The sequence below is a fragment of the Lissotriton vulgaris genome, unplaced genomic scaffold (genome assembly GCF_964263255.1).
Source record: "Lissotriton vulgaris unplaced genomic scaffold, aLisVul1.2 SCAFFOLD_4127, whole genome shotgun sequence".
Classification (NCBI taxonomy): Eukaryota; Metazoa; Chordata; class Amphibia; order Caudata; family Salamandridae; genus Lissotriton; species Lissotriton vulgaris.
The window spans coordinates 172,591-183,667 of record NW_028251901.1 but is presented as its reverse complement, the minus strand read 5'-3'; positions in this window follow the sequence as shown (position 1 = coordinate 183,667).

Here is an 11,077-nt window from a genome sequence, read left to right as displayed (position 1 = left end):
GGAAATAACTCTGAAGCATTTTTGTAGCCTTTTCTTAACTGACCCTAAAGCATTACATTTTTAATTCACATTTTAGCGTACCTAGGGAAAAGCCCAGCATGGTTTCTCAACAATGAAAATGGATTATGACTGTTATTTCACTGGGAATGAACACCAACCACAATTTATAGTGTGTCCTAATTTTTTTTAATGAGCAGGCTGCTTTGTGGGCTTTCACAGCACCCTTTAGGGGTGAAATATCAATATATAAAAACAGGGTTTCTCAACAATGAAAATGGATTATGACTGTTATTTCACTGGGAATGAACACCAACCCTAATTTATAGTATGTCATATTTTTTTTAATGAACAGACTGTTTGTGGGCTTTCACAGAACCCTTTAGGGGTGAATTATCAATATATAAAAACAGGGTTTTCCTAAAAAATGCTAAAGGTGTTTTGCCCTATCTGTATGTCATTGCAGTTCATTTAAAATGCAACAAGGCCAGAGCACAGTTACTGAGTGAAACGCGTCATGGGTGACGCTTGTCTCAAGAGCACTTTAATAAATCTTTGATACTGCTTGCACAAACCTGTGTGTAGTGGCCCGTCATTGAACGAGAATATTGGGGAAGAGGTCCGCACCTGTTTGGTTCCGCCTTGAAATTGGCGGTCAGGAGTTGCACTTTGATATATATATATATATATATATATATATATATATATATATATATATATATATATATATATATATATATATATATATATATATATATATATATATATATATATACACACACTGCAGCCCACATTTAACTACCTATGACATAGGTGTACTGTAGCCATCATTAACAAAGAACTTATAGGGAAGTTGAAATCACCAAATAGGGAGTTCCATTGTACAGCATATATTTCGGAGGAGAAGCACAGCCACTTTACTACAGAGTAGCCATCATAAAGTGCACAGAGTGTGATAGGAAAAGGATCAAGAAAATGGCAAAAAAACATGGGTGATCTTTAGGGAAAGGAGGATCTGCTGCAGAACTATCTTTAATAAAATGTCTAAAAAATGTTCGATGAAATTTCTACGGTGCATTTTATATTTGACAAAAATCAAGACATTTTTGGGAGGATAACAGCTGCCATTTTTCAGTTTCTGAGTATGCATGCACTATGTCCCATTTTAATGTACTGCCAAAGGCATCCCTCACAACTACATCCTAGACCATAACAAAGTTCAGCATATGGCTGGACCTTCCTAAAATCACTGGTAAGTACTGGGGAAGAAAGATGTATTAGAGCAGGTGAAATAGGGGCAGAACAGCCTGGGTGGAGATTGGGGGAAAGTTGTTAATATGTTTCCCTGGGTCTAGAAGCACTCCAAGATTTATTGGACCTGGATATGTATTGGGAAGGTTTAGGGGCCAGATGTATCAAAGGGGTTTACCTATTCTGTGTCTATGGGAATACTGATGGGAACAATCCAGCCCGAACTGCCAAGCTGGGTTTTTCCTGGACCAGAACCAAGCATCCTGGGACGGTTTTGGAGTAACACCCCTCATCAGCCAAGCTAGCTTGAATCCAGTGGCACAGCGAGCACAGTACCCATGCCTGGGCATACCCTTCCCACTTAGGGTGAAAAGTGCTTCGGAAACAGATGATGGACAGAATCCTGAATGAATCAACCGTTCATCCCCAGTCAAGCGATCTAGGTTAAATTCATCATTCTTTTGCTCACTATCAGCCTGATTCATGAAAGACCCGTTTTGCGAGTCTTTAACAGCGATTCATAAGGAATCGCTATTACAGGCTCGCAAAACTGGATTCATGTAGGAATCGCAAAAAAAAATGCGATTCCTACATATTCCTTATTTGCAATTACCAAATTGCTAATTGCAAATAAGGAATAACTCCCCATTCATTCCTATGGGCCAAAAGGCCCGTAGGAATGAATGGGGAGTATTCCTTATTTGCGATTAGCAATTAGCTAATCGCAAATAAGTTAGCGATTTAAAGGGTGCCAGGGGTATCCAAAGGACACCCTGTAGGACCCCTTAAATGCAAATTTAAACAGGTGTTGCGCACACACATGTCCAAAGGACATGTGTGTGTGCAACATGCAACTTAAAAAAAAGCTTTTAAAAGCATTTTTCTAAGTTTTCGCTATTTACCACGAGGCTTGACCTCGCGGTAAATAGCGGGCCGAAATTGCAAATTCGCAAGTTTAAAATGGATGATGAATTGCATTTAAGGAATCTCAAATAGAGATTCCTTAAATGTAATTCCTCGCAAAATAGCGAAATCGCTATTACCGATTTTTGCATTTGGGATGATGAATCCCAAATGCAAAAATCGCACTCGCAAAGGGCCAGATTCTCAGATTCTGGCCCTTTGCGAGCGCAAAAAAGCTTGATGAATCAGGCTGTAAGCCACCCCAGTTTGGACCCACTCATATGTAAGTGACATAAGTACTTTAAAACATTTTAATTTAACAAGCACACACGAGGCTAAACAGTAACCTTTTGTTTTTCTTTTGATTTTGAATATTAGTGTATATGTTTGGATTGTTTCTCACAGATCTTCCATGCATGAACCAGTCAAATGTGCCAATTTCAAAAGTGCAGTTTCATTAGCTACAAGATCTATTGCTGTTGTCTTACTTAAGTCATTTACACGTTCCAGTTCTACATCTGTACATTCAAACTAGTAATACAAGAACACCAGAAAGACCAACATGTTTTTTAATGTTCAGCAAACGTAGGACAAATATTTTATTAACAAGTTAGTGATCTATTCTTTGGAGTTGCTCTATAATCGTAATATTATCCAATTAAGCTCATGTAGAGACAAAATGCTGTAACACCCAAACAATTACCCTTAATAATGAACCTTTTTATTACCGTTTTATTACTGTAAGATACCGAATAGCTCTTCTTTAATTCTCACTTCCCATTTCTTTCCTAATGAGCATCTGTGCATGCAGGTAAAGATGTAACAGATGTGCAAAGCAGCCTATTTGGTTTATGCAAAACATAAAAAAAACTACAACCCTCAAAGGCAAGTTCATTTCTAAAAGACAGCATTGTAAGCAAACAAAGCAAACCATTTTGTAAAACACCGACAAAATTGGGCCAGTTGATATTTCATGAGTGATATAAGACAGGAAACTTTTAGCACATATTAAGGAGAGCAATTCTTCTCACTTTTCTTACTGTAATAGTGAACTTACGTTATGGTCTCTCTTGCCTTTTTAGATTGTAAAAAGGCAACAAGTACCAACAGGTATATTCTATTTTCTCTGTTTTTGTGCATTAAGGTTGCCCCTAGTACCATCGTTTCAACAACAGTGTCCATTATCAGGTTAACTCCTTATACTACCGTGAACACAGGGGCCTGACTCTAACTTCTTTTTTTGTTCAGTGAATTTAACATTTTAGTAGTAATTATATGAAAAAATATGCACTGCATCACACACTTCTCAGAATTCTAGCTACTCCTTGGCAGCTAACCTTTCCCAACTACAATCACTTTTTATATCAGATCCATTAAGGAACCCCTTGCTCTTTGCTTATCAGATGGTACTTGCTGGACAATTTAAAGTTTTTGTGTTTTATAAAAGTAAAACAGAATTCCAGTACTAACTGCTCTTTTCAAAATGTGTATTGCACATGAGACCAAAGAATGACTACCACCTGTATTGAAAAATGAGTGGTACTAAACCTTGTGCAGTTGTGACTGAATGGCTAGAAAAAATGGTTAGGGGTTCTGCCCACCTCACCCTCCTGTACCTGAGCAGCAGACATCCAAGGATGAAAAAGTAGAGAGAAAAGGTACTGAAGGGATCAATCCACTTTTAATTCTCAAACAAGAAACAATTAATTATCTTGTGATTAACAAATTAAATCAAGGAAGAATATCTATAAGTTCATATATACATATATGGGCGGACAGCCAGAGAGGCACAACAAAAAACATTTTATATACAACACATCACATGTACATTCTATACAACTATACAACATATATAATATCAAAAACACTTCTATGTACCCTCAAGACAAAACATATGTACAAATATATATATACACACCAATTTACATATGTATCTCCTCTTAAAGTATAGTGGAGTATACAACTGAAAGGTAGTCCCTAACGACAAGCACCAGGGGGTTAACACATATACCCAGCCTATATTTGTGTAGGTGCATCAATGAACAAATCAAATCTTTCTTGAATTAAACTAAGGGACTCCGTTCAAAGCCAAAGGTGTCGACGCAGTCGCGGTCGCGTTTCAGCCAGATGATATAGGCTTCATCAGGACATGGGTACTCTAGTTTGCAAGGCCCTGGCCAAGTCTAGGGCAAATCTTATCGGCCAACCCACACTCCCACCCAGGAGGGTGGGGTAGGTGCCACCGTCTCGGCTCAAATCTCGAGAAATCTTAATATCTTCACTGTGTCCGCCCAGCAAGATATATTGAAATGAAATTAGTATAAGTCTCAGGAGTGGCTCAAGTCCCACGATCTTCCTTAATTCTCCAGTGGCTTAAGCAACGCGAGGAACCGGCGTTTGCTGCGGCGTCTTACTCAATGAATGTTGTGTTGTATCTGAATGGCACACACTAAGTGTCCTAAATGCATTTGAGTACTTGCATCACTCTTTAATGCCAAGGGGCTTAATTATGAGAGCCCTGCGTCACTTTTGCACCACTTAAAGTGGTGCATGCGTGATGCAGGGCTCTCATAAAGATGTATGAAGCCACGCAAAGCGCCCCTGCACGGATTTAAGTGGCCTCACAAATAATGAGTAAGGCAACGCAGCGCAAATTACTGCAACGCTTACTCTGCACCTGAAAGGCATTCCATGGGCGTTGCAGTGGATTTTCCCACGCAAAACACAGTGAATGTGATACTGCCCCAGATTTACAAAGTGGCGTAAACCTGAAGTGTCAAATCTGTATGCCTCCGGGGTGAGGTGTAAATAGGAGAAAAATGTTTAGTGCTACTTGTTTTTTTCCTCTTTCCATGTGTGTGATGTGTCACACATAGAAAGCTGAAAATGCCTTGTATTATTGTTTTTGTGCTGGAAAGTGCCCTTTCTTGCCCAAACTGCATGCAATGGAGGCACTTTTGCGCCACAGTGCAAGGGTGCCTACATTTGCCATAGGATGTGCACGCAGAAAGGACAGGAATGCACCATATTGCTTAAATACTTTGGTATAGGGCAGTGCAACAAGGTGCCTTGCTGCGCTGACCTCTGCCAAAATGCCATAAATTAGACCATAAGTGGGTTTCTGGGATGTGTGACTGGAATATTCAAATGTGAGAGTAGCTTAATTTGCATGGGGAATTCCTCATGAAAATGATGTGGCCAGTTTCTTGGCAGGTCTATGGGTTACTAACATACTGATGCACATCTGGTAAAGTGGGACCTGAAACCCTGAGGATTACCCCGTTTAGGGAAAACTGCAAGAAATTGTCAATGGGCAGACAGACACACACATACAGCTACAGCTAAATAAATAAATGAATAAAGCTGCATTGAGACTACTCAGAAAATTTAGAAGAGGTATTCATAAATTATCAGATATTGGTGGGTTACACTACCAGTATTTAAGGGAGTGTAGCTTTTTTGACATTACAGAGACGCACTCCAAACATGGGCCCCATTGCTGCCATCCAGGCAATTGTGCCTGTCACATGACAGGAAGAGTTTGAGGGCATTATTGCAAACTTCCATTGGCTGAAGATTATGTAATAATGCTGCACAGTTTTATATGAGCAAAATCCGTTCTTATTATCTTACTTGTTTTAAATTACCGAAGTCAATTGATAAATACAAAACCAATAGGTGTGTTTTTTCATTAGAGAAAATGCTTGTTAATAGTTTTGTCTTGATGGGACACATGTACAAAGCAGGTTGAAAACACATTGATTAGGAATTTGGAACCTAAAAACTGCTTTTTTAATGTACCACTCCCATTTTAGGAGATGGAAATGTTTTACTGACTCCTAAAATGGGATTGAGACCCCCACTAATTCTGTATTTGGAAAGGTACAGCATGACTGAAATTCTCTCATGAAACATCAAATAATTGGCAATTCCCACATTGGGGAGGTAGGCCATTTGCAAATTTTTTAGGCAATACACAGTGGTCTAAGGTATCGCTGCCAACTCTCAAACAAAGACCACCATCGTTGGGATGGCCATCAACTGGAGTGAGTCAATTTGCAACCTACCTGAATATTATTCATGGGGTTGGTCAGAAAACAACTCACTCCAAATTGGAATTTCATGAACTGACCTATCAGGACATTAAACCGTTAAATATTTCAATACTGGTCGCAAATTGCTACATGATTTTTGAGACTAGTATTCAGTAAATTCAGCACTTAGGGCCCGATTACAAGTCTGGTGGTTCATGGACCACCAGTCCCCTGAGGGCACGGCGGTCTCCTGACCACCCAATTATTAGTTAGGCAGTCAGAACACCACAGTCCACCACAACAGCCACGGAACAGCCATTCCATGAAAGTGGCGGTTTAGAGGCAACAATATGCTTGGCGGTACCGCCCCGGTTCCGCCAAGAATATTAGGAGTTTCCTCTCCGCCGAAGTTTCATGGCAGTTTCTCCTCCATCAAAACCCTGGCAGAGATGAAACAAAGGGGGCCCTACAGGACCCCCTCGTGCCTCTGTGGCCTGTTGATGCTCACAGGGGCATAAAATGATGATGTTTGGGTTTTAAGTGTTGAATTTAAAAGGCACAATCAGCAAAGTAGAGCTTTTTGTTCCAATTGCAATGCGTGTCATATTGAATCTGAAGTCTAACAAAATCACTAATTGTTGACCCATCAACAAAACCTAATTAAATCACAAATGGGACAATGTACCTATCCACAAAATTCCATGGATTTAAAGGGCAGCCTATTCAAGCAGTAGCAAATCATGAAAATTAAATAAAATTCACAAAATCAGTGGCTAAAAGGGGCTAAATATAAGTCAATTCTCTCTTTGTCTCTCTCTATGCCCTTTTTGTAGTACTATTTTGAAGAATGTATTACATATTTTTTCTGAGAGTCATATCTGTCTGTTTTCATTTTTGGCTCTGACATTGATAACAATAGCCATTACCCCTAGCATAAATGCCTCCCAGTGCCTCCTCACGTGGCACTATGAAGTTGTTATTTGGAAAATAGACAATGAGAATGCAACAGGAAGGCACCACAGCCGCAGGGGACAGCAGCAATGGCAGGCACCAGATTCACAAGCTATGGACACCAGGCAAATATGAAAATAACTTTCACAAGAACTAAAAAAGTGGCAGCTGTCAAGATGGTTTACTCTTCATAGATGAAATACCCATCTTTGCAAGGAGGTATTGCAGCATAAATCACTATTGTCCTGTGAGAGAGTTGGTTCTGACCTGGGCAAACACAACAAGTATGTTTTTGATTTGGGACCACACGATTATTGGATCTCTGCTGATTAATCTCACTTAGCCTCACTCACTGTAAAATTCTGTGGGATGGCTTTAAGTGCTAAATCCCAGTACCTGCCCTTTAAAATACTTTTTGCTTCTGTGCAGCTGGGGTAAGAGCTGTGTGTTGGTTACACATGAATTCAGTGTGTACACATGAGTAGACACACACACATGGGGCTGAACGAGTAGGACGGCAGTCTAGCTCATCCTTAGACAACTTAATTCAGACAGGACCTTGAGTATGTTGATTATGGGCTATGGAAGCTGGATGCAAGTAAATAAAGTAGTATTAAGGAATATACCATTTCAACAAGCAGACTGTTCAAAATTGCAATCAAATGAATTGATGATTCCACAATCAACAATCACTCCATAAAGTGCTCAGTGCTTTAATAACCACACTCAATGCATGGGTTCAAACAAACTTAACATGAGTATGTAACACACAAGAATGTGACAGCAGGTCAGTACTGTATAATGTCTGTGTCTTCATTTCATCAGAACAGCAGCAAACAGAAAGAGTGATTGAGTCGCTTCTCTGATGAGCAAAGTCTACGTCTCAACCCCATGTTTGATTACAGGGTCATCATTCTAACAGCTGTGTATATTCATCAGTTCTGAAGGTTGACCAGTATGGTGAAGGGAATATTCATTAAGGAATGTGCAATTAGAGCAGCAACACAGCTGCAGCACAGTATGGAAGGTGATAATATTGAACAGTTCAGGCTTATCTAATAAAGCATGCAAGCAGTTTGAGTGCAGTCAAGGCAAAGTATGTCAAAAACTGCATCAAACTCCTATTCGCTAATTTAGTGTTAGAGATTGCGGAGGAATGCCCATCCAGCTGTCGTCTCCCAGGCATGGACAGAGATGGTAAGTGTTAGTGTTTGTATTGTGCACATAAGTCTGCTTTTCATGTGATTTCCAGTTTGAGGTTTTTAGTTTAAAACATGGGGATGTGAAGTGAGAGTGTATTTCTCATCTTGCTATTTGTGTTTGCTTGAGTGATTTATGACTGCTAGCAACAAATTTACATTTGAATTAGCTTATTGGTCAATGATGCTTGTGCACAGTAGCTCAAACGTCCCACCACTGTTATGTAATCATGTGGATAAGATCAATCAAGGGGTACACACTAAACCTCAAAAGTGGTGACTGTCTATCCAGGGTCATGTTATTTTAACTCCCCAACAAATTTCTGCATATCCACATGCAATTTGCAAGTCACAAAACCTGATGTGCTACCCAGACTATAGTCCCATAGTCTGGGTAGGGTTTGCTGAGAGTGTAGGAGATGATGTTAATGCTGTGTGCGTTGACAAATTCTGCGAGTGGTCATGTAGATATTGAAGAAATGCAGCAGAGGGATGAAACTTGGGATACTCCACAGATGGGGCACTTGGGGTGTGAGGTGAAGGGGGAGGCAGACTTTCTTGGTGCGACCTGTGAGGAAGGAGACAATCTATCGGAGTACATCATCTGTGATTTCGATCTGATGAAGTCACTAGATGAGTGTGTAGGGAAAGTCGCTAGATGAGTGTGTGGTGGGAGAGGGTGTTAAAGGCAGCAGAGAGGTTCAGGAGGATGAAGATGGCCATTTCTCCTCTGTCAAGTAAATAAAGCAGTTTAAAAAAAAAAACGGAGCCCCTTTTCCTTAAAGGAAAACAGGATGTATTTCAAAAATAAAAATGAAAGGTTGTCTTTTCATTTTTTTAGAGTAGGCAGTGGTCGGTGGGTCCACTGCCTGCTCTGAAAAAATGTTGGCGCCCCGATTCACAAAGGACAAGAGGTCCCTTGGAAACCCCTTCTTGTTTGCAAATGGCTTATCACTAATTTGACATTGGTGGTAATCTGCTAATGTTTGCAAATGCATTCCCAGTCACAAAACATTTATGCATATCAGTGCAACTCGCTACTAGGAAGGGACACCCTTTACACACCCCTTCTACATAGCGACTCGCTAACCCTACTTTGCGAGTCTGTAATAGGCTGTGGACTCGCAAAATAGGGTTGGTATGTAGGAAAATGCATTTTACCAGTCGAACGAACTGGAGCCTTGATTTGCATTTAGCTCCCTGTATAAAAAAATAGAGGGCCCCTCGTTCAAACCACTACTAACGGTAATTGCTATTAAAGCCCTTCCCACCTTAACATACGCAAGCGCAGCAATGCACGGTAAGGACGGTTCCTTGTTAAATAACTTGATTACCAAAATTTATAAGAAAGTTTTTTCAACTTCCCCGCACTGCTTCACCAGCGCAAATGTGCCTAGAATTTGGTCTCATGAATGAGTCAGTGGGAAGACTATATACGTGCATTAAAACTTGGTACCGTATCAAATTGAACGCCACTGACAATAACTTAAACACATTTTTGTGGCAAGAAGTGGAAACGGGAAGCAGATCAGAGGCAAACAAATTCCTGGCCAAAGCACTGGAATTAACATGCACCGCCCAGCTATGGGATAAAAATTTGCCATTTAATTCATTTAAACAGGCAAAAAAACGAAGCCGCCAAATTACATTCTCTGCTCATTGATAAGGAAATCTTCTCTCATCGCTCCCACTCTTGGGTTGTAATTAACAGCTACAAACTACTTACTCCGGCGCTTTATTTGGATTCTACATACTCAGTTTTTACCAAAAAAAGGTTGATGGCTCTAAGATTAGGAAAATATCCAACGTTGGCTGACGTACCAGCCTGGAAACATCCGGGATCCGTTTCCTGTCGGCTCTGTGATTATATCAAAGAGGACATAATTCATATTATTTGCCATTGTACGAAGTTGAAACAGGAGTGAATGCTTCTTTTAAAAAATAATTTTCTGATTAAGGGATTACGTACCTGCAGGTCAGCTAATATAGGCTGCTTGGACTCTACGGACTCACAAATTAACTGTAAGATTGTAAAGTTTCTGCTTGCTTTTGAAAAACGTATGAAAATTAACTAATAACTCTAAAACTGTACTGTGTTTTTTCTGAAACTTTATTTTCTTTGTCCTTTTAAACAAGTACTTGAATTTTATCTAGATGCAAATTTTGAATATGTATTTTAATTAATTTAATTTCAAACATTGTTTCACAAGTGCAAAGAAAATTTGTCACGGTTTCAATTAACTAAACAATAAAGTCTAAAACAAAACAAAAGCATTTTACCAGTCGCAAATGGACCGATGGGTTGTTTGCAACCAATAAAAGGTTTCATACATCCGGCCCTTAGAATCGATAAAAGAGTTTGCAAATTGGGGCAAATATGGAGAGGTAGATTGTGAATTGTGACACACAATGATTCACTATAATGAAAGGGTGGTGGCCTGCAGGATTGTACAGACCACCATGTCTGTGATGGTTTTTCAAAAATACAAATGTATTTTCTTTTTTTTTAAATGCAGCTTATATTATAATATGAAAAATGTACATGTTTAAAACTTTTACAAACATATTTTGTGAGTAAGCAGTGGTCCCATGGATCACTGCCCACTCCTGAAAACATTCATTATCTTTAAGCATTCATAGAGGGAAGGGGGTCCTAAGGGACTTCTTCCCATTTGTGAATGGTTACCAATACCTTTCAGTAAAAAATAATCTCATTGTGAATTGCTACTTGGGAGGGACGAC